Source organism: Bombina bombina, chromosome 4 (genome assembly GCF_027579735.1).
Source record: "Bombina bombina isolate aBomBom1 chromosome 4, aBomBom1.pri, whole genome shotgun sequence".
Taxonomy (NCBI): domain Eukaryota; kingdom Metazoa; phylum Chordata; class Amphibia; order Anura; family Bombinatoridae; genus Bombina; species Bombina bombina.
In genome coordinates, this window is record NC_069502.1 from 336,179,886 (window position 1) to 336,200,460 (window position 20,575).

General features: G+C 37.1%; 1 protein-coding gene across 1 annotated transcript in view; it reads left to right on the forward strand.

Annotated features, from left to right (window-relative positions):
- The window catches only part of LOC128657437 (cingulin), a 168,959-nt gene that overhangs the window by 94,649 nt on the left and 53,735 nt on the right, over window positions 1-20,575 (forward strand). The gene's annotated exons all lie outside the window — the stretch shown is intronic.

Genomic DNA, 20,575 nt, shown 5'->3' on the forward strand with positions numbered 1-20,575 from the left:
GCTGATTATTTATTCTGTCTACAAATGTAAACTCTGACATGATATCACCATGATTACCCCTCATGTAGACAAACAAACTGTTTGCAGGTGAAACAAATAAAACATTGCATCAGCTGCTATGGCCTCAGTTGAGACATGAAGAGGCCATTCATAGCTCATACTACTGTGATACTATATAATGGTAACTGAACTCACTTCTTTTCATCAGAGGTGGAGGTATAATTCATCACTGTCATATTACCAGGAGTCTAACATGACAGATTCACCTTTTCAAGTTTTATGCATTTTTCTGTAGATAGTATTAAACCAAACAAAGTATATATACTGCAATACTTAGTGTATTCATCTCAATGTTGTTGGTTTTCTATTTATTTATTTTAAAGATAAAACTAATGAATTCGCTTACAGTATTTGGCTTTTCCACCTTAAAGGGACAGTCTAGTCAAAACTAAACTTTCATGATTCAGATAGGGCATGCAATTTTAAACAACTTTCCAATTTACTTTTATCATCAAATTTGCTTTGTTCCCTTGGTGGTATTTTTGAAAAGCTAAACCTAAGTAGGCTCAAACTGATTTCTAAACGTTGAAAACCGCCTCTTAGCTCAGAGTATTTTGAAAGTTTTTCACAGTTAGACAGTGTTAGTTCATGTGTGTCATATAGATAACATTGTGCTCACTCCCGTGAAGTTATTTAGGAGTCTTCACTAATTGACTACACTGCATGTCTGTCAAAAGCACGTAGGTAAGGAGGCTGTCTGCAGAGGCTTAGATACAAGGTAATCACAGAGGTAAAAAGTATATTAATATAACTGTGTTGGTTATGCAAAAACGGAGAATGGGTAATAAAGGGATTATCTATCTTTTTAAATAAGAAAAATTTTGGTATACACTGTCCCTTTAACTGGAAGTGAATTTTATAAATGAACCACCCTTTCTATAAGTGTTTGCTGCAGATCGCTTGTGAGCCTACCTTTGATCTGATATAGATATTATATATTAAAATTACTTTTATCCTAGAAATATACTAGAACGTTGAAATATTATAATATGTCTCTCTCTCCCTCCTCTGAGTTATGCATATTAATTTCATGAAGTCTTTAAGCTTTATTTTTTCAGACCATATGCCATTTTAGCACTCATCCCTGAATAATTTGTAGTTATTTATATCCATATGAAGGTATGGTCTCTAAAACTTTACATTGTATTCAGAAGAAGTTCTAACAGGTGAACTATAAATATATTGTTATTTCAGACACCAATAACCTTTTCCTATACAACCAAACACCCCACTCGTTTTACCTGCTGCACTACTGCATTGTTTACTAAACTCTGAATCATCTACAATAATAATTTCCAAGTACTGTTTTGCTTTGTTACTATCAGTGAAGTGTTATTGAGTCTCTAATAATTTGGGGGTTTTGTATCCTCATAATTTTGCACTTTGTGGTGTTAAATGTTAGATCCCACACATTTGCTAAATTATACAGTTTTTTTTAATATCACTACACATTTGTTCTACCCCTCCTGGAACACCATCTCTGCTATAGAATGTTTTATCTACAAAATTGCATATCATCCTTATTAATATAACCAATTAATATGTTAAACAAAACAAGCCCAAAATATAACCACATGAGGCACACCACTAGCATTGCTTTCTTCTTTGAATGCATTGTTATCTATCCATAAGCCAACGTTCTACCCACTTAGGCCTAGATTACAAGTGGAGCAGTAAAGTTAGTGTGGACACGATATAGCAATATCGCGACTGCGCTAACTTACGATCATATTACAATTGTAAAGAAAATGTGATCACTAAAACTCAATTGTATTTTGCACTCAAACTTTTTGCACAACTTTAAAGCTCACTTAAAGGGTTTGATCTAAAAAAGTTGTATTAAACAAAACAATAATATTCCGACCTACACTGTTAACCCCATACACTATATAACCCCTAAACAGCACAACCCCATTGCAATTAACCCACTATATAAAAAAGCACTATACTAAAACTAAATTACCCTAAAAAAAACTATCCCACCTAAAAAACCCTATCCTAAAACTAGGTAACCCCCCCCCCCCCCGCACACACAAAAAAAACCTCGTTTTAACTCAACATCTTGAATCCGTCTCTTTAGGGGTGCAGTGGCAGGTCGACTGCAGCAGGGGGACCATGGCGTCAGTCCTCTTCTTAGAAAAAACTTTCATTCTATTGGCTGATTTGAATTGGAAAATCATCCAATAGAAATTCAAGGACACCACTATCAAAGGGGGGAACCTACATTCACACTTCAGTGTGCTGCAGGGACACAATGAAGATGGATCGGGTGGAAGAAAAGTAGAGGACCATCGGAGAGGACCACCTCAGAGACCCCCATGGAAGAAGAGGACCCCTGCCGCCATGGAAGAAGAGAACTGCCTCCGCCAAGGACCCCCTGCTGCTGTGCACCCGCCGCTGCACCCTAAGGAGCCGGATTCAAGATGATGAGTTAAAACCTGTGATTCTAGCCTTAGGTTTTTTGGGGGGTATTTTTGGTATATGGGCTTTTTTCTTAAGGATAGGGTTTTTTCAATAATAGTTTTTTTTTATTTAAGAAAGGTTTTTATGGTGGGGGGTTACTTTAGTTTTTTTTAGATGGGCTTTTTAAATTTTTAAGGTACTTTAGTTTTTTTATAGGGCTTTTTTTATTTTTGTGTAATTATTTTTCATTATCATTTTTTTGTAATTAGGGGGTCTTAGGTTTGGGGTCTTGAGTGGTTAGCTGTTAGGGGGTTAATGGTGTAGGGGTTAATTTTGATGACATGGTGTTTTAGGGGCTAATAGATAATGGGGTTAGTTGCAATGGGGGTTGTGACGGTTTAGGGGTTTAATAGTGTAGATGGTAAGTTGTCATGGGGTTGTGGCAGTTTAGGAGTTAATAGAGTAGGGGGTTAATTGCGATTGGGGTTGTGACAGTTTAGGGGTTAATAAAGTTAGGGGACTTATTGTGATAGAGGTTAGCATGCGACTATAGGTGTTTGTTTTTGTTTTTTTCATTTGCTGTTTCGTTGAAGTCTATGGGGCAATTGCGATATCTGAAGTCTAGCTTTTTGCGCACGTAGTGTTTTTCCTTTCAACTTGTAATGTGTGTGCCACCCGACGCACGCAAATAGCTAACTTCTAGCAAAGTGTATGATTGAACAGAAGCAGTAATAAGCCCTCCACTTCTAATAAAGTTCCTAAAGGGCAATTAAAGTCAATATTTTACATTTGTATAGTATATGTCTACAATTGAGCACTGCAAAATATCTGCATGTAAATTATATGTTTAAAACTACATGTAAAATACCTTTTTGTTTTTTTTGCTGCCTCAGCATTAGACAAGGAATATAACCTTTGAAAGCTATCTTGGAATTGTTACTTTATCTCCTCTGCTAACTTCTGTGACCAATTGAGGACTGATACCATGGAACTGGGTACAGGTTCTGAATTCTGTCGGATACGCTCTTGTTAGAGTTGTGCAAATGAAAAAAATATTGGCTTTGATTACAAGTTGAAAGTAAAGTTTTCTCGGGCAGGCACAAATGTTATCAGAGTAGCAAGTAAACCGTGTTTTCCTTTAAGAAGTTACGAGAAATCTACCAGTACAGGAATTTGCATGGATTTTACCGTTCTACAGTGTGAAATTACAGTAACAAGATACGTGTGTGAAATTAACCTTTCCACTTCCAAATGAGTAGCACAACTTGTAAATGAATTATTTATATGTTTGGGCTGGGGCATTATGGGTATTCAGTGCATGTGCAGATTTGTTATTTATATGCATTGTACAGTAAAATTGTTCATTATACATTTCTCAAACTTCTGTTATTGTAAAAAATGTGTTTTTTAATTTTACAGCAGTGGACTTTTAAACATTTTCTCATACTGTAAAACGTGTTTTTTAAAATGACATTTTTACAATTGAAACTAATGAGCTGCTTCATTCTCGCAAATCTGTAAGTTCTCACTGTACAGAATGGGATCCTGAAAGTTAACCCATTCCGTACAGTGAGAGCTTACAGATCCACGTTTTCATGTTATTATTTAAGCCTTATGTTTTTAGTTGCATTGATTGCCACCAGAATGGTTTCATTTTTCTTTTTACAAACATGGCTAATACAGTTCTACTGTAGCATCTAAAAGGGGGACATTATTAAAATGTCCCCATTGTTCCTGTGCTTGTTCCCTTAAGCAACTTGGGACTTTTAAAAATAAAAATAAATCCAGGGTATTTTACAATGTAAGAAAAATCTAACATATAAAGGGCCAGATTATAAGTACGCAAATACCACCAGTAGTAAACTTTTAATGCACACGCAGTTGAAAGTAAAATGTTTGTGGGTGAACAAAAGCTGACGCACACTAACAAAAATACATAGAACATTTACCCCTGTGTGAAGAACATTGAAATGTTAAATATTTACAGTACATACATAAGATAGTAGAACACATTAAATATAACAAATGAATAAAAATATATATTTTTTGTTTTTAGGTATTTGAGTGGTAAGGGCTTCAAAATATACATACTTATGTATACACGTGTGTATATACATATAAACATAAATACACATGTATATGTATGAATAAATACATTAAAGCCCTTTCCATTCAAATACCTGGTCACATACCATATATTTTTTATCCCTTTTTTAATATTTATGTGAATCATTTTTATTAGTGAAGATATGAGGGTAACTGTTAATTTTAATGTATGCCCAGTCACAGACAAATTGCAGTATTTTTGTGGGGGACAGCTCTCAACCCTACATAAGAATCATAGTGCCATGACTCAGTTACAGAGTTATTATAGATTTTATTTCAGGGAAATATGGGCCTTGGTACACATTGCACTATCCCCTGTTTATTAAACTGTAGACTGACCAGATTCACAGGCAGATAGATCAACAAAAAACAAGGCTCTATTTCAGTTTAAATGGAGTGATAGCAAAAATGCTAAAAATTCTCTGGTCTTTTGGGCAAGTTTTTTCTCTGAAATTCAAAAAAATTAAAAGTGCTTGCTTTATCTGAATCGTGAAAAAAACGATTTTGGGTTTCATGTCATTTTTGGGTTTCATGTTCCTTTAAGTTGCATGGGTGAACCTGCACTGCAATGGCTCCAAAGTTTAATTTAGCAGCTCTATAAAAAAAAGAATATTTCTAGCAGTATATCTGTTTACTTTGGATTAGTTTATACATTGGCCTCTAGTTATCAAGCCGTCAACCTCAAATACGCTGGAATTCCGCAGCGTATTTGTGGCAAAGCTGATTCGCCTAAGTTATCAAGCCCTACACACTGGCAAAAGTAGAATTTTGTGACGTAAGCTACGATCCGCCGGACTCAGTCCGACACAGATCGATTCTTACGTCACTCCAGATGTTCCGAACGCAAGTTCGGCACAATCTGACTACTTTTGGAAGTTATCAAATGACTAGCAGGTACGATCGGCACTTTTCCGGCCCAGCGTACCTGGTTTTCAATCCGCCGCCCTGGATGTGGCGGATCCCATAGGAATCAATGGGAGTCTGACCATAGCGAAAGTTCATGTTCGCTGCTGCCCGATATCCCATTGATTCGTATGGTAGATGTCTGCACCTAGCACCCTAACATGTACCCCGAGTCTAAACACCCCTAATCTGCCCCCCCTACACCGCAGCCACCTAAATAAAGTTATTACCCCCTAAACCGCCGCTTCGGGACCCCGCCGCAACTATAATAAATAAATTAACCTCTAAACCGCCGCTCCCGGACCCTGCCACCACCTACATTATACCTGTTAAACCCTAATCTGCCCCCCTACACCGCCGCCACCTATAATAAACATTTTAACCCCTAAACCGCTGCTCCCGGAGCCCACCGCCACTCTAATAAACTTATTAACCCCTAAACCGCCGCTCCCGGACCCCGCCGCCACCTATATTAAACTTATTAACCCCTAATCTGCCCCCCCCCTACACCGTCGCCATCTATAATAAATTTATTAACCCCTATCCTGCCCCCCCTATACCGCTGCCATCTATATTAAACTAATTAACCCCTAAACCTAAGTCTAACACTAACCCTAACACCCCCCTAACTTAAATATTATTTTAATAAATCTAAATAAAAATTACTCTTATTAACTAAATTAATCCTATTTAAAACTAAATACTTACCTATAAAATAAACCCTAATATAGCTACAATATAACTAATAATTATATTGTAGCTATTTTAGGATTTATTTTTATTTTACAGGCAAATTTAAATTTATTTTAACTAGGTACAATAGTTATTAAATAGTTATTAACTATTTAATAGCTACCTAGATAAAATAAAGACAAATTTACCTGTAAAATAAAAACTAACCTAAGTTACAATTACACCTAACACTGCACTATCATTAAATAAATTATTCCTATTTAAAACTAAATGCTTACCTGTAAAATAAACCCTAAGATAGCTACAATGTAATTAATAATTACATTGTAGCTATTTTAGGATTTATATTTATTTTACAGGTAACTTTGTATTTATTTTAACTAGGTACAATAGTTATTAAATAGTTATTAACTATTTAATAACTACCTAGCTAAAAGAAATACAAAATTACCTGTAAAATAAATCCTAACCTAAGTTACAATTAAACCTAACACTACACTATCATTAAATTAATTAAATAAATTACTAGCCAATACCTACAATTAAATACAATTAAATAAACTAAACTAAATTACAAAAAAAGAAACACTAAATTACAGAAAATAAAAAAATATTACAAGAATTTTAAACTAATTACACCTAATAAAATAAAAAAATAAAAAATAATAAAAGTCCCTACCCTATTCTACATTAAAAAGTAATCAGCTCTTTTACCAGCCCTTAAAAGGGCTTTTTGCGGGGCATGCCAAAGTAATCAACTCTTTTGCCTGTAAAAAAAATACAACCCCCCCAACATTAAAACCCACCACCCACATACCCCTACTCTAACCCACCCAACCCCCCTTAAATAAACCTAACACTACCCCCCTGAAGATCTCCCTACCTTGAGTCGTCTTTACCCAGCCGGGCCGAAGTCTTCATCCGATGGGGCAGAAGAGGACATCCAGACCGGCAGAAGTCTTCATCCTATCCGGGCAGAAGAGGACATCCGGACAGGCAGACATCTTCATCCAAGCGGCATCTTCTATCTTCATCCATCCAACGAGGAGCGGCTCCATCTTCAAGACCTCCGGCGCGGAACATCCTTCTTCACCGACGACTACCCGACGAATGAAGGTTCCTTTAAGTGGCGTCATCCAAGATGGCGTCCCTCGAATTCCGATTGGCTGATAGGATTCTATCAGCTAATCGGAATTAAGGTAGGAAAAATCTGATTGGCTGATGCTATCAGCCAATCAGATTGAAGTTCAATCCGATTGGCTCATTGGATCAGCAGGATAGGGGTTAATAAATTTATTATAGGTGGCGGCGGTATAGGGGGGCAGGATAGGGGTAAATAGGTATTATGTAGGTGGCGGAGGGGTCTGGGAGTGGCGGTTTAGGGGTTAATACATTTATTATAGTTGCGGCAGGGTCCGGGAGCGGCGGTTTAGGGGTTAATACATTTATTATACTTTCTGCGGGGTCTAGGAGTGGCGGTTTAGGGGTTAATAACTTTATTTAGTTGCGGGGGGCTCCGGGGGCGGCGGTATAGGGGGTAGAACAATATAGTATAGTGTGGGTGCTTAGTGACAGCTTATCAATAAAGCTGTAGAAAAGCCGAAGAGCAGCGAGATCGGATGAGTGATAACTATCACAGTTCGCTGCTCATCGCCCCGTACTTGGTGCGCAGCTTTTTGACAGCTTTTTTGATAACTTTTGCGAACGTATTCAGGTCCGCGGCGGTGATGTGAGGCGAGCGTATTGAGCCCGGCGAAGGCAGGTACATTTGGAGCTTCATAACTAGAGGCCATTGTCTACTCGTATTATTCAGTTTATTCCTCTTTAGGAGATATATTTTAAAATAAATCAAACAACAAACTGCCCTAGGACAAAGTATCTAATTCTTTGTGTTACTTAGGCCTAACTATATAAAACTGAAGTCCAGGAAAGGTGAATTTAGACATTTGTCCTTGCATAAAACAATTTTAGTAGACATTTATCAACATTACAGCTCATACTGTGCCCTGTTTTACATAAACATGTTGTACTCCATTTTTTCTATCTGTCAACTTGCACCCTTTGATTTTTTTTTATATTTTTGTGGCACTTCCTTCATTTCCTGTCATTAGAGCGGCAGTAAGTCATGTAAGCAATGCTTTCCCTTATGTAAATGAGGAAATACTGCTCATCTACTGGCACAAAACTGCACTATGTCTCTTAACAAAGAGACCTTAGTGTTCTAAAAGCTTACATCTGGTTTTCCTCATAGATACACATTAAATATATCACCCATACATAACTTTTATTATCATTATTATTATTTTATTTATTTTTGCAGGAGGGATTCTGCTCTCTTCTAAACCAATAGCTAACAGGGTACCACACTTTCTCAAATCAATTATTTTTAAGCAGAGACATGAATGTCTCCTATCTCTTATATGTAGTGTGTGGCCACATAATTGGTGACAGAAAAGTACAGCTTTTATAGTGTGTACAAATTTCTAAGTCTAGAAAAACAGTGACGCACTACTCAACTTGAAATGCACAGACATCACATAAGCAAGGAATATTATTATGGTTCATTTACAGCTCATGAATGGTGGTTTATTTTCTATTAAAAAAATACAAGAATGTATATTGGCAGGAGTATTAATACCAAATACAATACAAATGCTCAGTTAACGGATTGCTAAATGCCGTAATATATGCCCAGCATAGGAGTTGGACTTTATTTCACATGATATAAGCCAACCTGCAGTGCAGTCATTTTTACTGCTTGTAGCTTGTTTGTGTCTCTCACTGCAGAAGATATTCAGGGCCATACACAATACACTGTAGTTTCCCATCAGTATTAATGGAACCAGAAACTTGTATTTCCCATAGCACTGATTAGTAAATATGAATGCAGTTTTGATGTTCTCTGTTGTACAGTGATTTTTCTGATCATGCAGCTGGCTCTCAGGTTTTGCACATGGGAATACATCATGTTAGAACAGAAAACACAGGAAGCACAATTAGTTTTAGTCCTATTGCTCAGTGGACTGTCATTTCACAGACTATTGTTCACAGTCACCTGTCCTAGAGTATATCAGTCTCATATCAGGAATCCAGCACATTACCCATCTGATGCTCTGTCATAAAGACTTGCTCATATTCTTGTATAATTGTATGCTTATCCCTAAAGTCAAAATTAAACTTTCATGATTCAGATAGAGCATACAATTTTAAACTACTTTCTGATTCACTTCCATTATCTAAATGTGCTCAATGTTTTTATACTCACACCTTCTGAGGCACCAGCACCTACTGAGCATGTGCAAGAATTCACAGTATATAAGTATACGCATGTTGGCTGTCACATGATGCAAGGGGAAGGAAAATGTAACCAACTTTGAAATTTGTCAGCAAAAATAAATAAATGTACTAATTGAAATTCAAACTATGTGCTTTTGCATTGTCTTTTTGTTATGCATTTGTTTATTATGCTACTGTAATGTGTTTAAAGGGACACTCTACACCAGAATTTGTATTGTTTAAAAAAATAGATAATCCCTTAATTACACATTCCCCAGTTTTGCATAACCGACAAAGTTATATTAATATACGTTTTACCTCTGTGATTACCTTGTATCTAAGTCTCTGCAGACTGCCCCCTTATTTCAGTTCTTTTGACAGACTTGCATTTTAGCCAATCAGTGCTGACTCATAAATAACCCCACGGGAGTAAGCTCAATGTTATCTATATGGCACACATTAACTAGTGCTGTCTAGGTGTGAATAACTGTCAAAATGCACTTAAGTAAGAGGCATCCTTCAAAGGCTTGCATAAGAGCCTACCTTGGTTTAGCTTTCAACAAAGAATACAAAGAGAACAAAGCACATTTAATGATAAAAGTAAATTGAGAAGTTATTTAACATTGCATGCACTATCTGGATGAAACTTGAAAGTTGACTATACTGGTTTTATTGGTCCTATAACACAAATTTGTCTTTTCACATTATACATTTTTAGAAATACAGAAAACAAAGATGCCAGATGTGTGTATTGTTGTCATAAAGGATTGGGAAATTTAAAGGGGCATAAAAGAGAAAAAAAACAAAATGCCTTAAAGGGATACTAAACCCAATTTTTTTCTTTAATGATTCAGATAGAGCATGCAATTTTAAGTAACTTTCTAATTTGCTCTATCTAAATCATGAAAGAAAAATCCTATCATTTTTTTAAACGCTGTCCCTGACCCTCCCAGTATTTCTTTGCCTTGTATAAGAGTAGGAGGTGTTACGAATTTTATTCAATAATTACAGGGATATTAATCACAATATTTGTCAACTGATATCCTATTACAGCGATTGGTCTAGAGGTGGAAATGTCACCTCATTAGAGAAAACAATGTGCCTTGAGTGACTGGAGAAGTTAACGAAATACTTGCCCTACAGATAGGTTGAGTTTAACAGACATTTTTTAGGAAACGATGACAGAAACTAATGTTTATTTTTAGTGAAGGTAAATCCAACACTCAAGTCAAAATAAAAGTTTATGATTCAGAAAGAGCATGCAGTTTTAAGACACTTTCCAATTTACTTCCATTTTTATATTAACACTTTCTGGGAAATAAGATCCTACTGAGCATGTGCACAAGCTCACAGGGTATACATATACTAGTCTGTGATTAGCTGATATCTGTCACATGATACAGGGGGCAGGAAAACGGGGAAAAAAATAAATTTGTCAGAAAAAAATCTACTGTGCATTTGAAATGAGTAGGTGAGCAGGTGTTAATTCATTGTTCGAAATGAGTAGGTGTTAAACCATTGTCTTTTTATTATGTAATTGTTAATTATGCAATTGTACTGCATTGAGTGGTCCTTTAAGGAAGTTGAGTAGATTTTAGGGATTCAGGAACCTAAACCTGCTGAGGATAAGACTTTGAAGCAATTAGATATGATCTTCAAATCTAAATCAGTTGAGGTTTTTTCAGTTCCTGTTCTGATCACGGAAATCATTTCCAAGAAATAGTGTCTGAGGGTATTGCTTGTGCTGCGGGCTCAGCATTTCTTTGGTGTGATTCTTTATCTGATTTTGTTTCAGAAGAATCATCCTTAGAGGATATTCAGGAACGCATTTGTGATTTGATAATTCAACTAATCTGCCTTAATTAAAAAAATATGTCTTTGGCTGTCCTCGCATTCTAACGTTGGCTTTCAATGGAAAGATCTTATTTGGTCCAGGTCTAGATTCTATTATTTCCACAGTCACAGGTGGCAAGGGAGCCTTTTTACCTCTAGATAAAAAATCTAGATGGGCTCCTTTCATCAATCTACAAATCCTCTTCCTCTCAAAAAAACAGATTCCTCCAAATCTACTTGGAAGGCCAATCCAGTCTGGAATAAGTCTAAGCAAGAAAAGAAGTCTTATAGTTAGTTGTAGTAGGTGGCGCAAAACAAGTTGCTATTCCCAATGTGTCTTACTGTAAATATGTGTGATAATATGTGGGCTCAATATATGTTAATGTTTTGATGAGTCCTAATTTTATATTCTCTTTTGGAAAAAATGGATGTCGAAACTATTTAAGAAATAAATATGATCCTTTATTTGATTATGGTAAATTTACCCAATAGTAGTGATGCTAAAAGTACAGTTAAACAAAAATTATTACAATTCCTTCAAAGTTTAAAAATGACACCGGTGTCTCTATGTATAAAAATGTACATAATATATAAAAAATATAAAAAATAAATTAAATTAAAATAATAACGTTGAAATCTTATAATTTATACAGTTTTGGGTTTATCACAAGTTGTAATTTCTAACAGAATGTTTGTAGATGCAATTTTATAGTGGATAAAACAATAGTTGCTGTATAGTTCATATAGGATACTTTGTTTCAAGTTCAGCTATGCAATTGAGATCTTATCTTAGGCAACTATATATCAAATGTAGAGGTATGTTGGTGCGATTTTTATCACACTATAATATAAGTATACAAATTAGTACCTTGAAGTGTATCTGTTTGATATCACTTTTGTGAGATAATTGCGGTTAAATAAACGCCGCTATGCCAGTGTTTTGATTAAGTTTCAAGATCAAGCTGGTGGCAGTTCTATATGAGCTGCTGGCGGTTAAATAAATGCCGCTTTGGTTTCCTCTTATTAGGTGGGCTTATCTGTTTGCTGCGAGAAAATTCACTTTTATATAAGTGTTTGGGTAGTTGTCGTGGCCGCTCACTTACCTTATCCTTTGTCGGTCAGTGACCGATCGCGCTCTTAAGGGTTTCTTGGTGGGATCTTCGTTGCGGTTAAGTGCTAACCGTTTGCTGATGTTTTTTAAGTATCTCCGTTTTTTCTATTCTGTGGCTTGTCTGTCGGTCAGTGACCGATCACGATGGTATGGTTGTTGGATAACCTCCTGATGTGGAATTTTTGCGTGCCTTTCCGGTCTGTTGTTCCCAGGTTTCTTAGATGTCGGTCAGTGACCGATCTGGGTGCTGAAATGTGGTTGTTGGGATAAGTAGAAAGTTTGTAGGATAAGTAGAAAAAGGATTTCTAGTTATCAATGTGATCTTTGCGGTTAAATATATGCCGCTCAGTGGGAACTTGAATATTTCAACTGGGTATAGCTGGTATTCACTTTGTCTTCTCAAATCCTGTGCAGGTGTGCTCTGGTATCAACATGTTTCGGCTGGACTGCCTTTTTCAAGATCCACTGGCGTAACAGCGTTTATTTAACGGCAATTATCTCACAAAAGTGATATCAAACAGATACACTTCAAGGTACTAATTTGTATACTTATATTATAGTGTGATAAAAATCGCACCAACATACCTCTACATTTGACATATAGTTGCCTAAGATAAGATCTCAGTTGCATAGCTGAACTTGAAACAAAGTATCCTATATGAACTATACAGCAACTATTGTTTTATCCACTATAAAATTGTATCTACAAACATTCTGTTAGAAATTACAACTTGTGATAAACCCAAAACTGTATAAATTATAAGATTTCAACGTTATTATTTTAATTTAATTTATTTTTTATATTTTTTATATATTATGTACATTTTTATACATAGAGACACCGGTGTCATTTTTAAACTTTGAAGGAATTGTAATAATTTTTGTTTAACTGTACTTTTAGCATCACTACTATTGGGTAAATTTACCATAATCAAATAAAGGATCATATTTATTTCTTAAATAGTTTCGACATCCATTTTTTCCAAAAGAGAATATAAAATAAGGACTCATCAAAACATTAACATATATTGAGCCCACATATTATCACACATATTTATAGTAAGACACATTGGGAATAGCAACTTGTTTTGCGCCACCTACTACAACTAACTATAACTCTTTAAACTTTGGGATAAAGTTTACTTCAGGTGTGCTAGATTCCCCACCAGCTAGACAGTCTAAACCTACCAAACATTCAAGAAAAGAAGTCTGCTCCCAATGCAAAATCTGCATGAAGGTGCAGCCCCCGATCCAGACTCCTTGCTTATAGGGGGCAGGTTAAGCCTTTTTTAGTAGGCCTGTTCTTAGTCTGTTAAAAAAATCATTTCTTTTGGGTACAAGATAGGGTTTTGGTCGAGGCCTCCTAGAGAGATGTTCATCCTGCCTCATGTCTCAAAGAGAATAGAAAAACAAGTAGCATTCCTTCAGTTTGTTTGGGATCTGGAGGACATGGGAGTTATTACTCCTGTCCAATGTCAGAACACAGAAGGGTATTTTATTCCACCCTTTTTATAGTCCACAAAGAATGAGGGCACGTGCAGATTCATTTTGGATCTGAAAACCTTAAATAGGTTCTTGAGGGATCACTCTTTCAAGATAGAAACTCTAAGATCTATTATTTCTTTAGTTCTCCAGGGTCAATTCATGACAACTATAGACTTGAAGAATGCTTACCTGCACATACTGTACCTATTCCTATCAAGGTGGCTTGAAATAGGCAAGGGTGTGTGGCCGAAATGAGCATGCTTTGACTCTTTTTTTAAGTGTTACAATATTTTTCCATAATTTCATGACTGTCCATATTTCGTAAGAATCTTAGCTCTTCCCTTTTTAAGTTTGTAGTAAACTCTCGTCGACAGTGACACAGGGGAGACAGTGAAAGTGACACTGGCTGCATGGTTATCTGATACAACGCTCGCATTTTAAGTTTTTTAGTAAATGTAATTGGAGGGGGAGGCGAGGTCACCTTATATACTAGTTCTGCACATGTGGGGACTTTTGTTAGTTTATCTTTTCACAGGTATTCCTGATTGAAAGTGCTTTGGCATCTGAAAAGAACAATCGATCTCCTCTTTCAGTGCACAAAATATTTCTTTCATACAAGTGGTGAGAATCCATGATCCTTTACTCCTGGGAATTACTCTTCCATACCGCTAGGAGGAGGCAAAGATTTCCAAACCACAAGAACTCTATAAAACCCCTCCCACCTCACTGACAACTAAGTGTTGTCTTCGCCTCTGGTTGAGGAGGTTGAAGAGTGAAGATTTGCATTTGATTGTTCAGTGACAGGAGTTCTCAGACTGAGTTGAGGCGCCTTTCCCTCAGATTACAGTGATTGTTGGAGGAATGTATTTGGAGTATTGTTAGTGGCATGTATTTCACCTACTGGAATTTAGTAACAAGCCTTTCCACGGATGTCGTAGGGACTTGTCCTTTGCCTCCTTCTGCTGGTTCGTGGATATACTTTTATTCCAGATCCTCTGCTGTTATGTTTCAGCATTGGTTTTGGCTTCCTATTGATTTTTTCCCGTAGCAAAGTGCCTATTGATAAGTACTTTATTTTTTAAATTTTATATTTAGCACTCTAAGCCTGTTAGGTTATTCTTATATATATTTATTACCTTGGAACAGTTATATAATTGTTAGATATTTCCCCTTTATTATTTAGTGTTTAAAATTTTGCATCATGTTTTCGGCTGCGTACATTTTTGTATGCTTAAAGATGACACCAGTTTGAAGCGCGCCTCATTTCTTATGTACGCTATTTAGATAACAGGTGATCTTTAAAACTACCGCATCTCTCTTTATATTTTTTGAATTTATAAATTTTTATGAATTATTTTCAGAAGGGGTATGTGCTTCCTTTTTCTTTAAAAATTTTTTGTAATGGGGATATTACCATTTAACTGTATGTTTGTTTCTTCTGCACTTAACTTCTGTGTAATTTACTTGCAGTTATGGAGCCTTGTGCAGAAGCTGATTTGTGTTAAGTGTTTATATTGTTTATAAGATGAGGTTTTAATCTCAGGCTAATATATGCAATACATGTATTAATAGTCTAATGCATTCTGACCTACCTAATGATGCTCTTGCTTCTAAGGGTGTTACTACTCCTTCTATTTGTTTTTACAGGATAATCCTACTGAATCCTGTAATGAAGGATTTTATACAGTCTTCTGTGTCTGAAATGTTGTTGGAAATTCCTCCTTCAAATAAGCGTAAAAGGTTAGGTAAGAATTTAACTTCTATTAGCTCTAAGCCTACTGGGGTTAATGTTTCTAGTCATGAAGCTGCTGTGTCCTCAGAAGAAGAACTTTAGTTCTGTTGACCAGGGGTCTACTTTTACTTTAGAGATTAAGGTCCTAAAGTAGATGGGGATAAGCCAGTTTATTGTTTCAATCCTGTTTTTATTTCTATGGGGGTTTTTTTCTATGGTTAAATCCAATTATATATTTCCTATCCGGATATGTTCTGTGAGATTATTCCAGAGATTGGAGCCAGGTATTTTTAATCCTTCTGCAAGGTTAAAATTTATCTTTTCTCTTGTTAGGTGTATCCAGTCCACGGATCATCCATTACTTGTGGGATATTCTCCTTCCCAACAGGAAGTTGCAAGAGGATCACCTACAGCAGAGCTGCTATATAGCTCCTCCCCTAACTGCCATATCCAGTCATTCTCTTGCAAGCTCTCAACATAGCTGGAGGTAGTTAGAGGAAAGTGGTAAAATATAGTTAGTTTTTTCTTCAATCAAAAGTTTATTGTTTTTAAATGGTACCGGAGTGTACTATTTTATCTCAGGCAGCATTTAGAAGAAGAATCTGCCTGCATTTTTCTATGATCTTAGCAGAAGTAACTAAGATCCACTGCCGTTCTCACATATGTCTGAGGAGTGAGGTAACTTCAGAGGGAGAATGGCATGCAGGGTATCCTGCAATATGGTATGTGCAGTTAAGTTTTTCTAGGGATGGAATTTGCTAGAAAATGCTGCTGATACCGGATTAATGTAAGTTAAAGCCTAAATACAGTGATTTAATAGCAACTAGTATCAGGCTTGCTATCAGAGGTATATACTCTGATTAATGTGCAATATAAAATGTTTGCTGGCATGTTTAATCGTTTTTATATATGCTTTGGTGATAAAACTTATTGGGGCCTAGTTTTTTCCACATGGCTGGCTTTATTTTTGCCTAGAAACAGTTTCCTGAGGCTTTCCACTGTTATAGTATAAAAGTTACAGTTGGTGCAGTTAAAATTACAAACTGTGACATTCAGCTTCCCTCAGCAGTCCCCTGCATGCTATAGGACATCTCTGAAGGGCTCAAAAGGCTTCAAAAGTAGGAGCTGTGGCAGTTGTTATGACTGTTTAAAAAACATATTTTTCATTTTGTTAATCTGTTTTTTGTATTAAGGGGTTAATCATCCATTTGCAAGTGGGTGCATTGCTCTGCTAACTTGTTACATACACTGTAAAAAAAATGTTAGTTTAACTGCCTTTTTTCACTGTTATTTCAAATTTTGGCAAAATTTGTTTCTCTTAAAGGCACAGTAACTTTTTTTTTTTTTTATATTGCTTGTTAACTTGATTTAAAGTGTTTTCCAAGCTTGCTAGTCTCATTGCTAGTCTGTATAAACATGTCTGACATAGAGGAAACTCCTTGTTCATTATGTTTAAAAGCCATGGTGGAACCCCATATGAGAATGTGTACTAAATGTATTGATTTCACTTTAAACAATAAAGATCAGCTGTTATCTTTAAAATAATTATCACCAGAGGATTCTGACGAGGGGGAAGTTATGCCGACTAACTCTCCCCACGTGTCGGACCCTTTGACTCCCGCTCAAGGGACTCACGCTAAAATAGCGCCAAGTACATCAAAGACGCCCATAGCGATTACTTTGCAGGACATGGCGGCAATCATGGATAATACCCTGTCAGCGGTATTAGCCAGACTGCCTGAATTCAGAGGAAAGCGCAATAGCTCTGGGGTTAGATGTAATACAGAGCGCGCAGATGTTTTAAGGCCCATGTCTGATACTGAGTCACAATATGCAGAAGCTGAGAAAGAGCTTCAGTCTGTGGGTGACGTCTCTGACTCGGGGAAACCTGATTCAGATATGTCTACTTTTAAATTTATACTTGAGAACCTCCAGGTGTTGCTTGGAGAGGTTTTAGCTGCTCTGAATGACTGTGACACAATTGCAGTGCCAGAGTAATTGTGTAGACTGGATAAATACTACACGGTGCCGGTGTGTACTGACGTTTTTCCAATACCTAAAAGGTTTACAGAAATTATTACTAAGGAGACCCGGTGTGCCGTTTTCCCCCCCTCCTATTTTTAGAAAAATGTTTCCAATAGACGCCACCACACGGGACTTATGTCAGACGGTCCCTAAGGTGGAGGGAGCAGTTTCTACTTTAGCAAAGCGTACCACTATCCCTGTCGAGGACAGTTGTGCTTTTTCAGATCCAATGGATAAAAAATTAGAAGGTTACCTTAAGAAAATGTTTATTCAACAAGGTTTTATCTTGCAACCCCTTGCCTGCATTGCTCCTGTCACTGCTGCTGCGGCGTTCTGGTTTGAGTCTCTGGAAGAGGCCTTTCAGACAGCTACTCCATTGACTGAAATACTTGACAAGCTTAGAACACTTAAGCTAGCTAATTCTTTTGTTTCTGATGCCATTGTTCATTTGACTAAACTAACGGCTAAGAATTCTGGATTCGCCATCCAGGCGCGTAGGGCGCTATGGCTTAAATCTTGGTCAGCTGACGTGACTTCAAAGTCTAAATTACTTAACATTCCCTTCAAGGGGCAGACCCTATTCGGGCCTGGTTTGAAGGAAATTATTGCTGACATTACTGGAGGTTTTTTCTATAGTTAAATCCAATTATATATTTCCTATCCGGATATGTTCTGTGAGATTATTCCAGAGATTGGAGCCAGGTATTTACTGTATTTTTAATCCTTCTGCAAGGTTAAAATTTATCTTTACATACCTCTATTTCCTTTGGGAGTTAGAACCCTTCAAAAGGAGGGTTTTTTTGTTTTTGCCTTCATGGACGTCAAAAAGGAGGGTTTTTTAAGCAGGTTATCATTTTAGATCAGTAGTATCTATTACTGACATTGCTGTTGCTTCTTTTTGTTTAATAATCTTTTTGGGCAGTTTTCTTTCAATTCTTTACACTTTTTTTGGCAAATGTGCTTATGCTTTAATTAAGTATTATGTTAAAGCATGTCTTTGGCAGTAATTTCTATTTTTTTTTTTCTTTTTTGTTAAGTCTTGGTTTGCTGCTATGGTTTCTAAATCCAGACATTTATCTTTCCTTCCTAAGATATGGAGAGTCCACGGCTCCTAACTGTTGAGAAATGCCTGTAGGAGGCAAAGACACCCCAGCCAAAGGCTTAAATATTCCTCCCACTTTCTCATCACCCCAGTCATTCTTTGCCTGTCATCATGATAGGAGGGGGCAGAGAAGTGTCAGAAGATTCGGAGAGTCCTGAAGAGTCCTGAAAAAAGGGTATATGCCTTTCAAGATAGGACTGGAGTTTTAAGTAGTCATGTCAACCTCTCAGTGAGAGTATTGATGAAAGTTAGAGTCTGGAGATGCAGAGAAAGTTTTTCTGCAAAACCATCCAGACTACTGCTAACAGCTCCTAAGCAATCAGTGTTGACGAGTTTCACTGCCTGCTTTCTCTCACTCAAGTCCATGTCAGGAGTGCTGCTATAAGACTGTCACACTTGAGAGGCTATATTCTGTTCCACAGCATGGTGTTGCACATCTCCTATCAACTTGCTGTACTTTTCATAGAATGTGGTCTATGTTCATTTCCTCCATTCCGTCTGAGACTTGAACCTGAGGAGAGCGTTTCCTCTGTTAACTGTTTGGGTCTAGGAGGTGGTGAGTGCACCAGCCATTGGGAGTATTTAAAGAAAGAAAAAAAAACATGCAGTTCACCGTAGCACATCTAATCCTCCATCCGGAGGGGGCCTTCTTTCTGCGGACTTTGCCGCGCAGTTACAAACGGCGGTGTCTGTGGCCTTCGCTCTAACAAACGCAATAGAAAGGTTAAACATACCTCTCCTGACCTGGAGTCATCTAAATATTTATCGGATTTAGCTATTATGTCCCAGCTATCCGATGATGAGTTAACCTCTGTAGCTTCAGACACACTTTCTGTGTCGGAGTCCTTAGCACTAGCATTTTTTATTAAAGGAGGTTCTATCTACGTTAGAGGTTCCAGAGGCCGCGCTGCCTGAAGAATCTATAATACCTAAATTAGACAGAGTTTACGAATACAGGAAAGTTCCTTTGACTTTTCCTGTGTCGTTTAAAATGGCAAACATTTTTAACAATGAATGGGAAAGAATTGGATCTTCCTTTTCCCCCTCGTCTACTTTTAAAAAGTTGTTCCCGGTCCCAGACTTTCAACTGGATTTGTGGGGCTCAACTCCTAAGGTCGATGGTGCTATCTCTACGCTTGCTAAACGTACTACTATACCTCTTAAGGATAGTTCTTCATTCAGAGAGCCGATGGATAAGAAAATAAAAACCTTTCTGAAAAAGATGTTTCAACATACAGGATTTTTATTTCAACCGGAAGCTGCAGTTGCCGCGGTTGCCGGAGCAGCTACCTACCGGTGCGTCTCTTTGTTGGAACTCATTGAGGTGGAGTCTCCCCTCAAGGATATTTAAGACAGAATTAAAGCTCTGAGAATTGCTAATTCTTTTATCTGTGATGCGAACATGCAAATTATTCACCTAAATGCAAAGGCCTCTGGCTTTGTGGTCCAAGCCCGCCGGGCGCTCTGGTTGAAGTCTTAGTCTGCGGATATGACTTCTAAGTCCAGACTTCTTTCTCTTCCCTTCAAGGGAAAGATTTTATTTGGTTCAGACCTGGAATCCATTATTTCTACGGTTACTGGAGGCAAGGGTGCCTTCCTACCGCAAGATAAGAAGAACAAGTCTAAGGGACGACAATCTTCTAATTTTCGCTCCTTGCTTTCTGACGAATTCCAACAACAACAATTTTCCTCCAAGCCCGAGCAACCCAAGAGTACTTGGAAGCCGGCTCAGTCCTGGAATAAGTCCAAGCAGAATAAGAAGCCCACCAAAAACAAATCGGCATGAAGGGGCAGCTCCCAATCCAAGATCAGATCATGTAGGAGCAGACTGTCTCTTTTTTCAGAC